General features: G+C 46.9%; 1 long non-coding RNA gene across 5 annotated transcripts in view; it reads right to left on the reverse strand.

Annotated features, from left to right (window-relative positions):
• Positions 1-8,913, reverse strand: part of LOC119818948 — a 46,946-nt gene extending 38,033 nt beyond the window's left edge. For all 5 annotated transcript variants that reach the window (XR_005286202.2, XR_005286204.1, XR_005286203.2 and 2 more), the window contains exon 1: positions 8,784-8,913. This is a non-coding gene — a long non-coding RNA (uncharacterized LOC119818948). The remainder of the gene's footprint in view (positions 1-8,783) is intronic.
• Positions 8,914-13,166: the final 4,253 nt, after the last annotated feature.

Genomic DNA, 13,166 nt, shown 5'->3' on the forward strand with positions numbered 1-13,166 from the left:
CCACATGGCTGATTTGGGGTGCTCTCTTCATCAAATTGCCAGTGTGATCACTTTCGTCTCCCTGCCAGGCTCCACTTCTTGTCTTGTCGTTTCTTTCTGAAGTTAGTGGCAAAGGTCCCCGAAGGAACTCCAAGTCTGAGCGACAGATGGAGGCATGGGCTTGCTGACACACACCCTCCTGTTCTCACAAAGCCGCAGCTGTCTCTTGGCTCCAACTCAGGGTGCAGGAAGAGTTTCGTCTGCTTGCATTGACGTCACTCCAAAATTACAGCTCAGTCACACTTGTCTTTATGGAGGTCATTCTGCTTCTCCGTGTCGTATGTCAGCACCTGTATGTGTGCCCTCCCACAGAGACACTTGCCAAGTTGAGGCTTGAGAAGAGAAATAAGAGTCCCCCATGCTGACCAAGGGCAGCCGGAGAAACAGAAGGGAAACACTTCCCCAATATTCTGGTATTTGTGTCTGAGGTGGGGGAGAAGAGGGTGTCCGACTGGGGAGGTCTCTAAGGGAGTGGATCATATGTAGAGTGTCAGTGTTTCTGGAGAATGCCAGCATTACCACCCCTCCCTCGCCAGTGTGCCATACTCAGAAGGCTAAGGAGATTGCTTGAAGTGATGTGAGAATTTGGAGGTTTCTAAGAGAACAGGGGGCCCCTTCCTCCTCTCCTGGCCTTCAGGCCACTTTTGAAAGCATGTTCACAAGATAGGAACTGGACTCTCTCATTTCCCCACGTTCCTGCTTGTTTTTAAGCCTCAGAAAGTTCTCTCCCCAGCCTGTGGGGTATTTCTTATACCCTCTTTCCCCGGGAATCCAAGTCATCACATTCCCAAGGAGCCAGGGCTCTTAGAAAATGAGGATGGACACACTGACACCTTCCCCTCCCAGACCTTTTCCTGACGTATTTGAAAATTCCTGGCTTTAACACACACACACACACACACACACACACACACATACCACAAAACTGCCCACGGGTCTTGAGGCTTTCTGCATTGACATAAATACATTTTCTAAGACAGAAAAAAATGAAATTAAAATAACACCTGTTTAATTTTGAACACATTTTTTTAAGAAAAAAAGAAAACAATGTTCGTGTCCTAAGCTCTGTTGACAGTTGCTGGTGGAAATGTTGGGTTGGTTCAAAAAAATAAATAAATAAAAGTGAAAGGTCTACTTCTATGTCTCTCTACTCACAGCCTGTTTCTCCCCATGGTTCTTCCTTCAATGAATGGTCCAGGGCCCATCTTGGGAATCTGCTGAAGCAGAAGCAATTGAACCAAAGGTGTCATCTCCCATCAAACACAAGTGTTAATGTGCTAGGCATTGTAATTTTTTAAGCAAAAAAAAAAATGTTTAGGGAATGCTACCCTTCACAATCCAGACTTAAAGAAGCTGGAAGACACTGGTAATAAGAGCTGTGCCGATGGAGGCTAGGGAGCATTTTGTACCAGAAGGGCAGAGCAGGGCAGGACTTTGACTAGGAAGCCATATTTAGCCAGAGCTCAGCACATTGACCCAGAATCAGCATTCATCTGCCCATCGCTCACTCAACAATCCTGCAGTGATCACCTTCCACATGTTGTTACACTCTGGTGACACCATGAAGATTCAGTTCTTGACCACAAGAAAGTCACAATCAGCCGGGCGGTAGTGGCGCACGCCTTTAATCCCAGCACTCGGGAGGCAGAGGCAGGCGGATCTCTGTGAGTTCGAGGCCAGCCTGGTCTACAAGAGCTAGGTCCAGGACAGGCTCTAAAAAAGCTGCAGAGAAACCCTGTCTTGAAAAACCAAAAAAAAAAAAAAAAAAAAAAAAAAAAAAGAAAAGAAAAAAAAAAAGAAAGTCACAATCAAAGATATGAAATAAAATTTACTTTAATATGGTGCTTTGGGGTTCTAAGAGACAGATACCAATTAAATGGTTCTAGAAATAGATGTGAAAGCATTAGGATGCCTGGTGAGGGGAGGTTTTTGAGAAAGTCAGATCAAAAAGTCCTGGAAAACCAAGCCTACCCTGGCTCCCATCCATATGTTCCCTCCAGTCCTTGCTTCTGTCTGAGTGTGGAGCCCTTCGCTCCCCCTGTGGGGCCCCTTTGTTTGCCCTGTCCTCTAGTCCAGCTCAGTCGACAGCCCTGGTGTGATTTCATGGCCTCACAACTCCACTCCACAGAACTGACTGAAACTCTCTTTTGGGATTCTGAGAGCAAATCCTCAATTGAGAGACCACAATTAACTCCCCATACCCAGAAGGGCATTTCCAGAAGACATAAAACTTTGTGGAGGCTACCTTGGTGTGTGTGTGGGGGGGGGGGGGGGGAGGCATGTGAAGAGGTGAGTGGAGAATGTGTGGATGGTTAGCTATGCACTAAGCCTGTTCCAGGCCCAAACAAGTCCAAGAAAGTGAGGAGGTAGGAATTACACACATATGTTAGTTCCCTTCTGAAAGCTATGTAGTGGAAGGAGCCCATGAAGTTTGTGAACAATTAGGTGCAAACATGAAAAAGGCCCTGTGACACATGTGCTCTGAGTGTGGCATGAACAGAGGGCCACAGGACACAGTGATGTGGCATCACTGACTGGGTCTTGAATTGGGAAGGACCTCACTGAGAATGGGACCTTAAAGCAAAATGTACAGTAATTTACTTCGGTGAAAGGACTCAACATTGAAAGACAGACAAAAAGGAACCAGATGGGCCATGGCGTGGAGCTCAAGAAGAGAAAATGCAGGTGGATGCTAACTGCTGCCTGCTGGTATATCTGAGAAAGGATAAGGCCAAGGAAAGGTCCTCTGTTAAAGGCAAAAGGAAAGAAAAGAAAGAGAAAGAGAATTCTACCACCACCAAAATGAATACATATCAGTTATCATTTTGCACGGTGAAGTTTAATCCTTGCCTAGGCTTACATTTCTGGCAAAACTGGGCTAAGAAAGCAGATTTGAGAATATAAGCCCTTCAAAGCACTGATAACTAGAATACAATAGATAGGTAGGAAGGTGGCTGGGTGGGTAGGTGGGTGTAATGGATGGGTGGGTGGGTGGATGGATGGGTGGGTGGGTGGATAGATGGATGGATGGATGGACGACGGACAGACAGACGGACAGACAGATAGATGATAAGTAGGGAGAGAAAGGGGATAAATAAGCAGGAAGATCTGAGCTAAAGATTCACTCTATTTCATTGCTAGCTGAGAATGAAAAAGAAATGTCTTCTAGCTGATTCCATGAGAGAGACAGGAACATGAACTCCATCTGTGCTCATGTCTCCCCGCTTAGAGTCACTTGTAGATCACCCAGACATTGGACTTAGTGGAGAGAGGTTGAGGTCCATCTACGGATGACCCCTAGTGAATATGGAGGAGGTTTAAGGCTGGTGTCCACAGAGAAGAAGGACCTTACTGTGAGTCTAGACACAACTAGTTCTCTGGATTGAGTGAACGCCTCTCCTGGCTCACAGCAGCTGACAGCTTCTGAAGCCAATTACTTCCAATATTAATATTGATATTCTAGGACATATACACAAGGGGGTGGGGAGCACGAGGTGATGTACAGAACTGCCTGACAGCCATAACTGGCAACACTGCAGGCATCCCTTGAGGGTGCCCTGGTCCCACAGGCTGTAGCATTCATCAGTATGAAGATGGCACTGCCAGCCAGTGTGCACACGCAGAGCCACCACATTCCCCTCCCTTCACCTCATTTGTTTTCAGGACACAAGAGTTATCATAATAAATTAGCCCCAGCATTTCAGTAGCTAGTTCCCCACTCATGCAGTGATCTAAGGAAGATGCCCTTCGTCAGCAGGTACCGCTCTTTTCCACGTGATGACTGAGGGGCTCCGTTTCTGTCATTCTGTAAGTGCCGGTCCCAATGTGTCTTCTCCAGTCATCTCAAATGGGAAGTAAATTGGAGGTGGTGTGCCTGTATCTAACTGTCTCAGCTCCCAAGCCATGCCGCGCTTGCTCACATCCAATTAGTAAAAGCTAGTCACTTTTACTCATTCAAATGCAAAAGAGACTGTGAAACACAATCCTTAGCAGGCGCTCGCCTGTAACCTCTCCAAACCACAAAAGAATCTTTTAGAGTAAATGATTGTCCTGTCACAATGCCTTTGCGATTAAGGACAGATATTTTAATATTAATGGCCAAGAGCAGTGTGACCTGTGTCTACGCAGTTTTCGAAGCCTTTAATATACACCACTTTTGTCTGATAAGAGGTAGATATTATTCTTTTCTGTCAAGCAGGTTACAAGTGGTTATATGATTAGCCTGGAGCACACAGGCAGTGCGGATCAGGCAGAAACATGGGTCTGATTCCAAATTTTGCTCGGAGTGCTTGTTCCAGAATATCATGACCTCTTGTAACAGACACCAGAACAAAGGATGGGAAGAGGCTAGAATTGCAGCAGGCTGAATGGAGCCAGTGAAAGAAACCCACAGAAAGGCGGCCAGTTGGCAATTGGGAGCCAGCCAGCAGTTGGTTCTCTGGCCCCTCCACAATGTCTCTCACCTACCGCATCCTCATCTTCCTGAATGAAGCTGCTTAGGGTGATGCACCTGCGAAGCTCAGGGGCCAATCAGGGGGATTTCACTTTGATGAAATCATTTGTATTGATCATGAAAGATGGGAAGCCATCTGGCCCCAGGCCAAGGGAATTAAAAAAGACATCTTCCGAGATGGTGGATTCAAAAGGATTCCTGGAAAACTAGCCGGACAAGTACGTCACATGACACTCAGAAGGGTGTGTCAGGGGTCTGTGCTGCTATAAAAAAAATAAATAAATAAAAAATAAATAAATAAATAAAACTTTTGAATCTGAATGCTTTATATAGTAGAAGTATTTAGCTCACATTTCTATTGGATCAAGACCACAGTGCTGCTGGCACTTGCTTAGCTTCTACAACATGGCTGAGAAAGGAATGGGCAAGTGAGCATGTGCAAGAAAAATCCATGTGTGTGTGTGGTGGCAGGGGGAGCAGAGAGAACCAAAGAACTGGCATTATAATAACCCATTTTCCCCAAAACTACCACAGGAACCATATTGATGCCTTCATGACAGAGCACCTGGAGCCCAGTTACCTCCTAAAAGTCCTGTTGATACCCCCTCAGTACTGGTATGTTAGGAGTTAAGCCTCATTGTGAGGTCTATGCACACATAGCTCAGTGGTAGAGCACTTGCCTAGCATGTGTGAGAGCCTGAGTTCAATCCTCCCCAAGCAAAAAGCACTTTGGTAGAGACAGATCATATACAAAGCCCAAACCATAACAGAGAGGCTCAAACTGATATTATAAATAGTGAATTTAGCCTTTCCTAATAAACATAAAGCTTCCTTCTTTTATTTTTATTATACATTTATTGAAGTTTAATATATAGATATAAATTATGTATAATGCATAATGTGTTAGATATATTGATGTGTGTATACAGTATGAATTATCTCAATCAAGCTAATATTATACACACATGTCATATATATGTATATATCACATAAATATGTGTGTGTGTACATCACCCCATATAGTCTCTCTTTAGTATGATAGGAATGCTTCAGTTCTACTCTCTGGGAATTTCAAGTTTATGTTCCATATGCTATTCACAATGGTCATCATGCCATGCCTTAGGTTTGCAGAACCTAAGCATTCATAATTGCAAGTTTGGACCTTTTAACCAGCATATCCCCATACCCCTCACCCCAGCCATTGATAGAACTATTCAAATTTTCTGTTGCATTAATCTGGAATTTTAGGAACATTCTGTATATAAATGAGATTCTGCATCATCTGTCTTTCTGTGCTTGGCTTATTTCACTTAGCCTCATTTCTTCCAAGTTCCTCCACATCGTACATAGCAAAATTTCCTTCTGTTTAAAGCTGAGTATTTGTTTTGTTTCTGTTGCTGTGATAAAGTACTCTTAGCAGTTTAGGGGAGAAGGAGGTTTGATTTAGTCTATAATTCCAGATTACAGTGCATCGTTATGGCAAAGTCAAGGCAGGAGCCTTAAATAGCTAGTCCTTACTATATCCAAAGTCAAGAGCAGAGAGAAATTAATGAATAATGCTTGCTCACTTGCTTGCTTGTTTGTGCTCAGCCTGATCTCTCCAGTTCTGTACAGTTTAGAAGGCCCTGCCTAAGGAATAGCACTGCCTACAGTGGGCTGGGTCTTCTTCCCACAGCAACCGACATAACTAAGTCCCTCAGATACATGCTCACAGGACAGCCCAATGTAGACAGTCTGGATATTCTCTTCCCAGAGAATTCTAGGTTGTGTCAAGTGACACAAACGACCACAGTAATACTCCACTAATTTTTTCATTCCTTTATTCAACAACACGCATTTAGGCTGCTTCCGTATTTGGGATATTGTGACTAATCTCGCAATGAATATAGGTACAAGCTGTCTCTGGAATACCGATGCCATTCTGTTTGTTATGTACTCAGAAAGAAGATGAGTCATTCTTCCTAAGTTTTTTGGAAAGGGCTTGACCCAATGTCAGCTATTTTGGTTCCTCAGAATGTTTAGATTCTGGCACTTGAACTTAATTATTTTTGCCATGTCTCCAATTCTTTCTATCTTGCACCTCAGTGGGAACTGGATGTCACATTGTCATCTTTTTTACAACTGCCTGGCAGTGGATTCGCTTCTATATTGCGTGGCAGCTATTTATTCTTTCATTATGATGAAAATACAGCCTCCAACTCTGCTGCCATCCACACTTTGGTGCACTGGACAAGTATCAGGGTAGCTAAAGAAAGAGGCCAGCTAGTGCTCATGGCTCATTGGTCCATCTGATCACTGAGAATATAGACCACTATGGATGCTTTCTGGTAGGCGTTCATGTGGGACACTGTTATTCATACTGTGGATCTCAATTCATACCTTCCCCATATTTCTTCATATTTTAGTCTGTTTTCTAGTTCTGCTACTAAATGCCATAGACTGAATATCTTATAAATATGAGAGAATGTCTTCCACTAATGGAGGCTGGGAAGGCCAAGGTTAAAGGGCCATACTGATGGGAGCCAACTCACTGTTGGAAACACTGTCTGCAGAGTCCTTAGGCGGCAAAGGGCAAACAGTACTAACCTACTCTCTCCTGCCTTTCTTTGTCTTATGAGCCCACGAACACACTCGTGGATGCTTCCACCACTTGCTAACATCTAATTCTGAGCAATTCCCAGAGGCTCCACTTCACATAGTATTGCTACATAACTAACTCCGAGGAGCATGCTTCAGTGTGTGTTCTGGAAGGGACAGGTACCCAGATCATAGTGCCTTAGTCATTTACCAAGCTATTAATAGGAGTTCATAATTAGATCCATAAATCAAGCCAAGGTGGACATATAGGACATGTAGGTGTCTAAACATCTGTCCTCTGAGAGGATTTCCATCCACCATAGTCTTTGAGGGCATCCTAGTTGGGGTTACTATTGCTCAGATGAAACACCATTACCTGAAGCAAAGCTTGAGAGGAAAGAGTTTATTTGGTTTGCCCTTCCACATTGTAGTCCATCATTGAAGGAAGCCAGAATAGGAGCTCAGGCAGGGCAGGAACTGGAGGCAAGAGCTGATGCAGAGGCCTTGCGGGGAGGGGAGGGGATTTGCTGCTTACTGGCTTACTCTTCATGGCTTGCTCAGCCTGCTTTCTTATAGAACTCAGACCAGCAGCCCAAGGATGGTACCACCCACCATGGGCTGGGCCCTCCTCCATCAATCAAAAGTAGGAAAATGCCCTACAGCTGAATCTTGTGGAGGCATTTTCTCAAATGAGGTTCCCTTCTTTCATATGACTCTAGCTTGTGTCAAGTTGACATAAAATTGGCCCGGACAGAGCGTCATCCCCAATAGCGTTAGAGCATGTCTCTGTCCAGGTCTGAATGGTGCTGGCTAGCACACTGCACAGAGGCACAATGGGGACGCCTACTGCAGGACCTGACGTGTGCTCCAGATGACCCCTAAGTCTATGGGCACCTAGCACAATGGGAGAGGAAAGTTAGTGTTAAACCAACAAGTGGCTGTGTGGTGGTTTGAAAGAAAGTGGCCCCCAAAAGGAGTGGCACTATTAGAAGGTGTGGTCTTGTTGGAGGAAGCGTGACATGGTGGAGGTAGGCTTTGAAGCCTCATATGTGTTCAAGCCATGCACAGTGAGCTAGACCACTTCCTGCAAGTCAAGCTGTAGGACTTCCACTACTTCTCCAGCACCAGGCCTGCTTGCATCTCACCATGTCTTACCAGGATGATAACGGACTAAACCTCTGAAACTTTAAGCTACCCCAGTGAAATGGTTTTCCTTTGTAAGCGTTGCCCTGGTTGTCATGCCTCTACACAGCAACAGAAAAACCCTAACTAAGACAGGCTACACAGAGAGATACACTGCTCAGAGACCCTCATGGTTTCTCTTCCTTTCCTTCCTCCTGACCCCATCATGAAGAACTGAAAAGCAGAAGAGTGATTGGCCCAGAGCCAGACTGTTTTCCTTGCAGTCATGGACCAGGACACTGTTAGGGCAGGGAGGGGAGGAAGATCTGAAGCAAGCTGGATATTGAGTTGTACAATTGATTGGAACTGCCCTTGTGAGTAGTTGAAATGACTGGAATGTCACGGAAACGACCCTGGCTATCATTAAGGAACCCGCTACACAATAGAAGATGATTCAATAGGGTGGGGATCAAACTAATGACTACAAAAGACACAGAAGTTTCCCATGCATGACACAGGGCATTGGAGTCTTCAGTCAACTCTTCTCCAGTGTTACCCGAGCCTGCCCTCATGAGGGGTGTGTGTCACTGACCTCGTTCCACTCGCTCCTGGCTGAGTTGTATTAGCGGTCTGCTAACTGTCCACCAACTTGCAGATAGGCTGTGCCCCAGTGTGCAGTACACCCTTCTGTCAGGTGCGTAGGTTGTTCAAGGGTGGCCTTGAGTTTGGGGACAAGCGTGGCTTACCACATAGAGGATCATCAACCATTAACTAGAATCAATAGTCCATTTAAGAGGATATGGGCAAAAGGGCTTTGGGGAAATCTATCCTGTTAAGAGGGGAAATGGGGCAGAGCAAAGCCGAGACTACATGAAGGAGGCTGCTAGAGGTGGGAGTGGCGAGCACAAGGAGTCACCCAGACTGGTGTGCCCTCTGTTGACAGGAAGTGGCCAGAGGCACCTGACTGACATACCCAGCAAGAGAAGTCAGTGGTTGGCAGGATGTGACCAAGGTTAGGGCCTCCTTAGCATGCCGTGAAAATTGCAGGAGAGTAACAGAAATCCATGCTGAAGGGCTGAAGGGCTTGGTAGTACTTCATGAAGACCTCAGTTCCCCTGTCCCCACTTGTGCAGCAAGAAAATGCCAAGACTCATAGAAAAGATATGAACCTCCTTAATGGCACAGCCATGATCTTACAGGTCAATTAGAAATTTTGGGGATAAATGGCCAGAAAGCTAACTTTGCTAACTCTCTAATTTTTTTTATTTTTGTATGTCTCTCTGTCTATCCACTCATCCATCATCCATACATCTATACAACCATCCATCCATACATCCATCCATACATCCATCCATACATCCATCCATACATCCATCCATCCATACATACATACATACATCCATACATACATACATACATACAAAGGTATTAGGACTGTCAGGTTGCACCCCCTTGGGAAGCAGGGATTATCTCTGGGGACCTGGAACCCCATCCTCTGTCAGCCAGCCCCAGCCACCTCTAGACCTTCCTGCTGAATATGTCTCCAGTGTTCCCTCCTTGTAGACATGGACCATGGCTCTGGCACGTGGTGAGACAAAAACAGGATGGACCTTTCTTGTGCCTTTTCCTTGGCTCCTGACGTAGCTGTCTTGGAGAAGGCAGAAGAGCAGGGGGCAGGGGTGAGCATTCACCTTGCTGTCAAATGTGAGCTCAGACCTGTCCCTTTCTACCCCAGGCTGACTCTCTACTGGAGGTCAGGTCAACACTGAATCCTCCAGGAGTTCCTGCATGGGAGGTGCTGGCCTCACTTCTCTGAAGCCTGTGGCAGTCGGCAGTCCTCTGCATAAGAGCGGCTTTTTGTAAGACCCTTCATTGCTCGGAGAGAAAACGAACTCCCTCCCAATGCAGGCCAGGCTCAAGAGGTACAGGAAGCAGAAGCTGTTGCCTCCAGGAAGCAGAGAGGGAACCAGCAGCGCTCAGGGCCTGGAGCCAGAAAATCTGAAGATGACACTGACTCTACCTTTCCATCACTTTACTCCCCCTGGACCTGAGTCCACACTTAGGACCTGGAACAAGGCTGCCCGAGTCACTGAAGTTGTTATCACCGATGACAGTGCACGTGACACAGCAGACACGGCGTCTGGTGTGTAAGTGCACAGCAACCCAGCTATCCCCGTGGCCCTGAAACTGAAACTTCATTTCTGAAACTGGAGAGCAGCTGGATAGGGGTACCAGATGATGAGGGACTGTGTGGCCAATCACAGGCTCGGATCCTTTTCCAGGGAAGTCTATCAGGAGGAAAGGTTAGGGCAGGGGCTCAAGGGAAATTATCTTCTGTGGACCCACAAAGGACAACGGCCCAAAGTGCAGCCAGAAGAATCTAGAGAAGCTGTTCAAGTAGGTAATGGCAAAGGTTATTTCCAAGGACAGACTTGCATGGGGAGACAGTGAGAAGAAATACATCCCACTCAGGGGGACCCAGAACATAGCCCCTATCCTGGCCCTGAGCACGTCACAACCCCTATCCATCCCAAAGCCCTCTGCTCTGCAGAGTTCACCAGCAGCCTGGCACATGTGTGCCACACAGAACTGAGATCTGCATAAGCCCCACTGAGGTGCAGCTTTCTGTCTGCATTCCAGCCCAGGGTCCAGGCATAATCAACACAGCCATGGTCACCAGACTGAAGTCACAGAAGAAGCTTGTCTGGGGTCCTGCCCCTGGATCTCCGCCAGCTACATTCCACTTGTGGCTTAAGGGGAAGACCCCAGAATGGGGGTGCTCCGGGGCATCTCCAAGGGTGAAGGTAAGAGGGAGAATTAAAGACTACACACTGGCAGCCAAGGGCCAAGAGGACCAGCGGCATCTTCACAGGGAGTACACACCACCTCGATGCCACTGTGTTCCCTGCTGGTGTCTCACTAACAGCAGCCTCGGCTTTCCGGCATCAGACCTTGAGCACTTGGGCCAGGAACACCATGAAACCTTCTAGGAAATGGGGCTTTTCCTTCAGAGGAGGCCACCCAAAGAAAGAGGCACCAGCTGCCAAGGTTTTAGCCATTTTTATTTTTTATAAAACAAGCTACAAATACTTTCCCTTGCTCCCTCCCTCCCAAGGGAAACCCCACACAGCACAGCCTGCACCCATCTGTGAAAGAGAAGAGAGCTGGGCAGATTCTGAACTCCTAGTGGAGGTAGCTTCTTCCACGTACATGTTTTCTTCAGGCCAGGAAATGGGGCTGGAGTCTGCTGTGAGGGCCATCCAGGTCCCCCACACTGTGGGCTTTTTGTTTTTGTTTATGTCAAGGCTCCAAGAAAGTGCTTCTTTTCCACCTTACCATGTCAGGACAGGGCCACTGGTCATCTTAGGACAACAGGTGTGGCTTTCTCCAGAACAGCAGGAACCTTCTGTAGCCAAGACTCCATCAAATCAAGTGCCGAGAAGGCTGTGGTCCCCACACCTGGGCAGCATGTACGAGGCCTGTGCCTTCCAGACCCAAGACAGAATAGGGTTTAGCATCATAGAAGCGCTTCGGGGAAACTGAGATAGAATACCAGACAAGCTCAGATGGCCAAGAACAAGCCAACAAAAGCACCAGCCCTGAGCTCCTGACCTCCCTCACTGCCACCATGACTGACCATGGAAACAGCTGCTAAGGGCCACTTGATATTCTGACAGAAGGCCATCTGAATCAGCCTGGCACCTAGACAGAAGAAGCTGCTTGTCTGTCCTGGACAAGCCACTCTGCAATCCCCATGACTTCCTGTGCAAAAGCCTAGATTCCCCTGTAGCTGGATTATTCCTCCTATTCCTCCTGGGGAAGCAGAAGGAAGGGACACTGCATAAATTTTATTTCTAGGACTGGTCCGTAGGTCTGGAAGTCCACGAGGAAAGCTGAAGGACCCAGAAGACCAAATCCAGTATTGGTCAACAGTGGGGGCTGACCCAGTGGGTGAGGGTGAGAGATGGAGGGGGAGCAAGGAAATAAACCCAGTCTGACACTAGGGTTGGAAGGGACACGCTTGCAGACCTTCTCCTGTGGGTTGGCAGAAGGCCTGGGGCAAGCTTGTCATCTTCAACATTCCCTTGGATGGTGCAGGACAATTGTCTATATTCTGTCAATCATGTTTTAAATAAACACTGATTGGCCAGCAGCCAGGCAGGAGGTATAGGCGGGACAACCAGACAGGAAGTAGAGCTGGGTCAATGAGAACAGGAGAATTCTGGGAAGGAGGAAGCCCATTCCTCCCCAGTCATGACCCATCCACCGAAGAAGGAAGATGTGACTTCCTCGCGGAAAAAGGTACAGAGCCATGTAGCTAACATAGTTAAGAATAATGGGTTAATATAAGTTATAAGAGTTAATAAGAAGCCTGAGCTAATGGGCCAATCAGTTTATCATTAATATAGACCTCTGTGTGATTTCTTTGGGGCTAAACGGCTGTGGGACCTGGTGGGAGGACAGAAACCAGGCAGGACAGAAACTCAGACAACACTTGGATGCTAAACATCTATTAAAGGAAAGGCCTGCTGGGTGCCCCTTCCTCACACATTTGGCGTGTCCCTTCTGGTGCCTACATGGGGCAGGTGCTAAACACGGTGGCAATGTTTGAAGTAGTCTAACTCAACCCCTTCAAGCATTATGTGCTCAGTTATTTACCCTCCTAGACTTCCAAGGGATCTCGATAGGAGGGCACATGGGCCACGGAAGAATTTTGAAGTCCATGCTGGCTGTCACGTGAGCGGGGCTCCGCTCATGCCCAACCAGTGGCCAAGTGAGTAGACTCTGGCAGCGGATGGCATGGAACAGTACCCTCTTCCCACCCAGAAGAGAGAGGATGCTGTCCACAGAATAAGCACAGAGCCCCCATCCACTCTCACAGAGTTGCTCTCCAATGAAACCCAGGTAAGCAAAGGATACAGTCCAAGAAGGCTGGACTATGAGTCCAGAGAAAGGAAGGGGAAGGAGGGGGCAA

This window comes from Arvicola amphibius, chromosome 7 (genome assembly GCF_903992535.2).
Source record: "Arvicola amphibius chromosome 7, mArvAmp1.2, whole genome shotgun sequence".
Classification (NCBI taxonomy): domain Eukaryota; kingdom Metazoa; phylum Chordata; class Mammalia; order Rodentia; family Cricetidae; genus Arvicola; species Arvicola amphibius.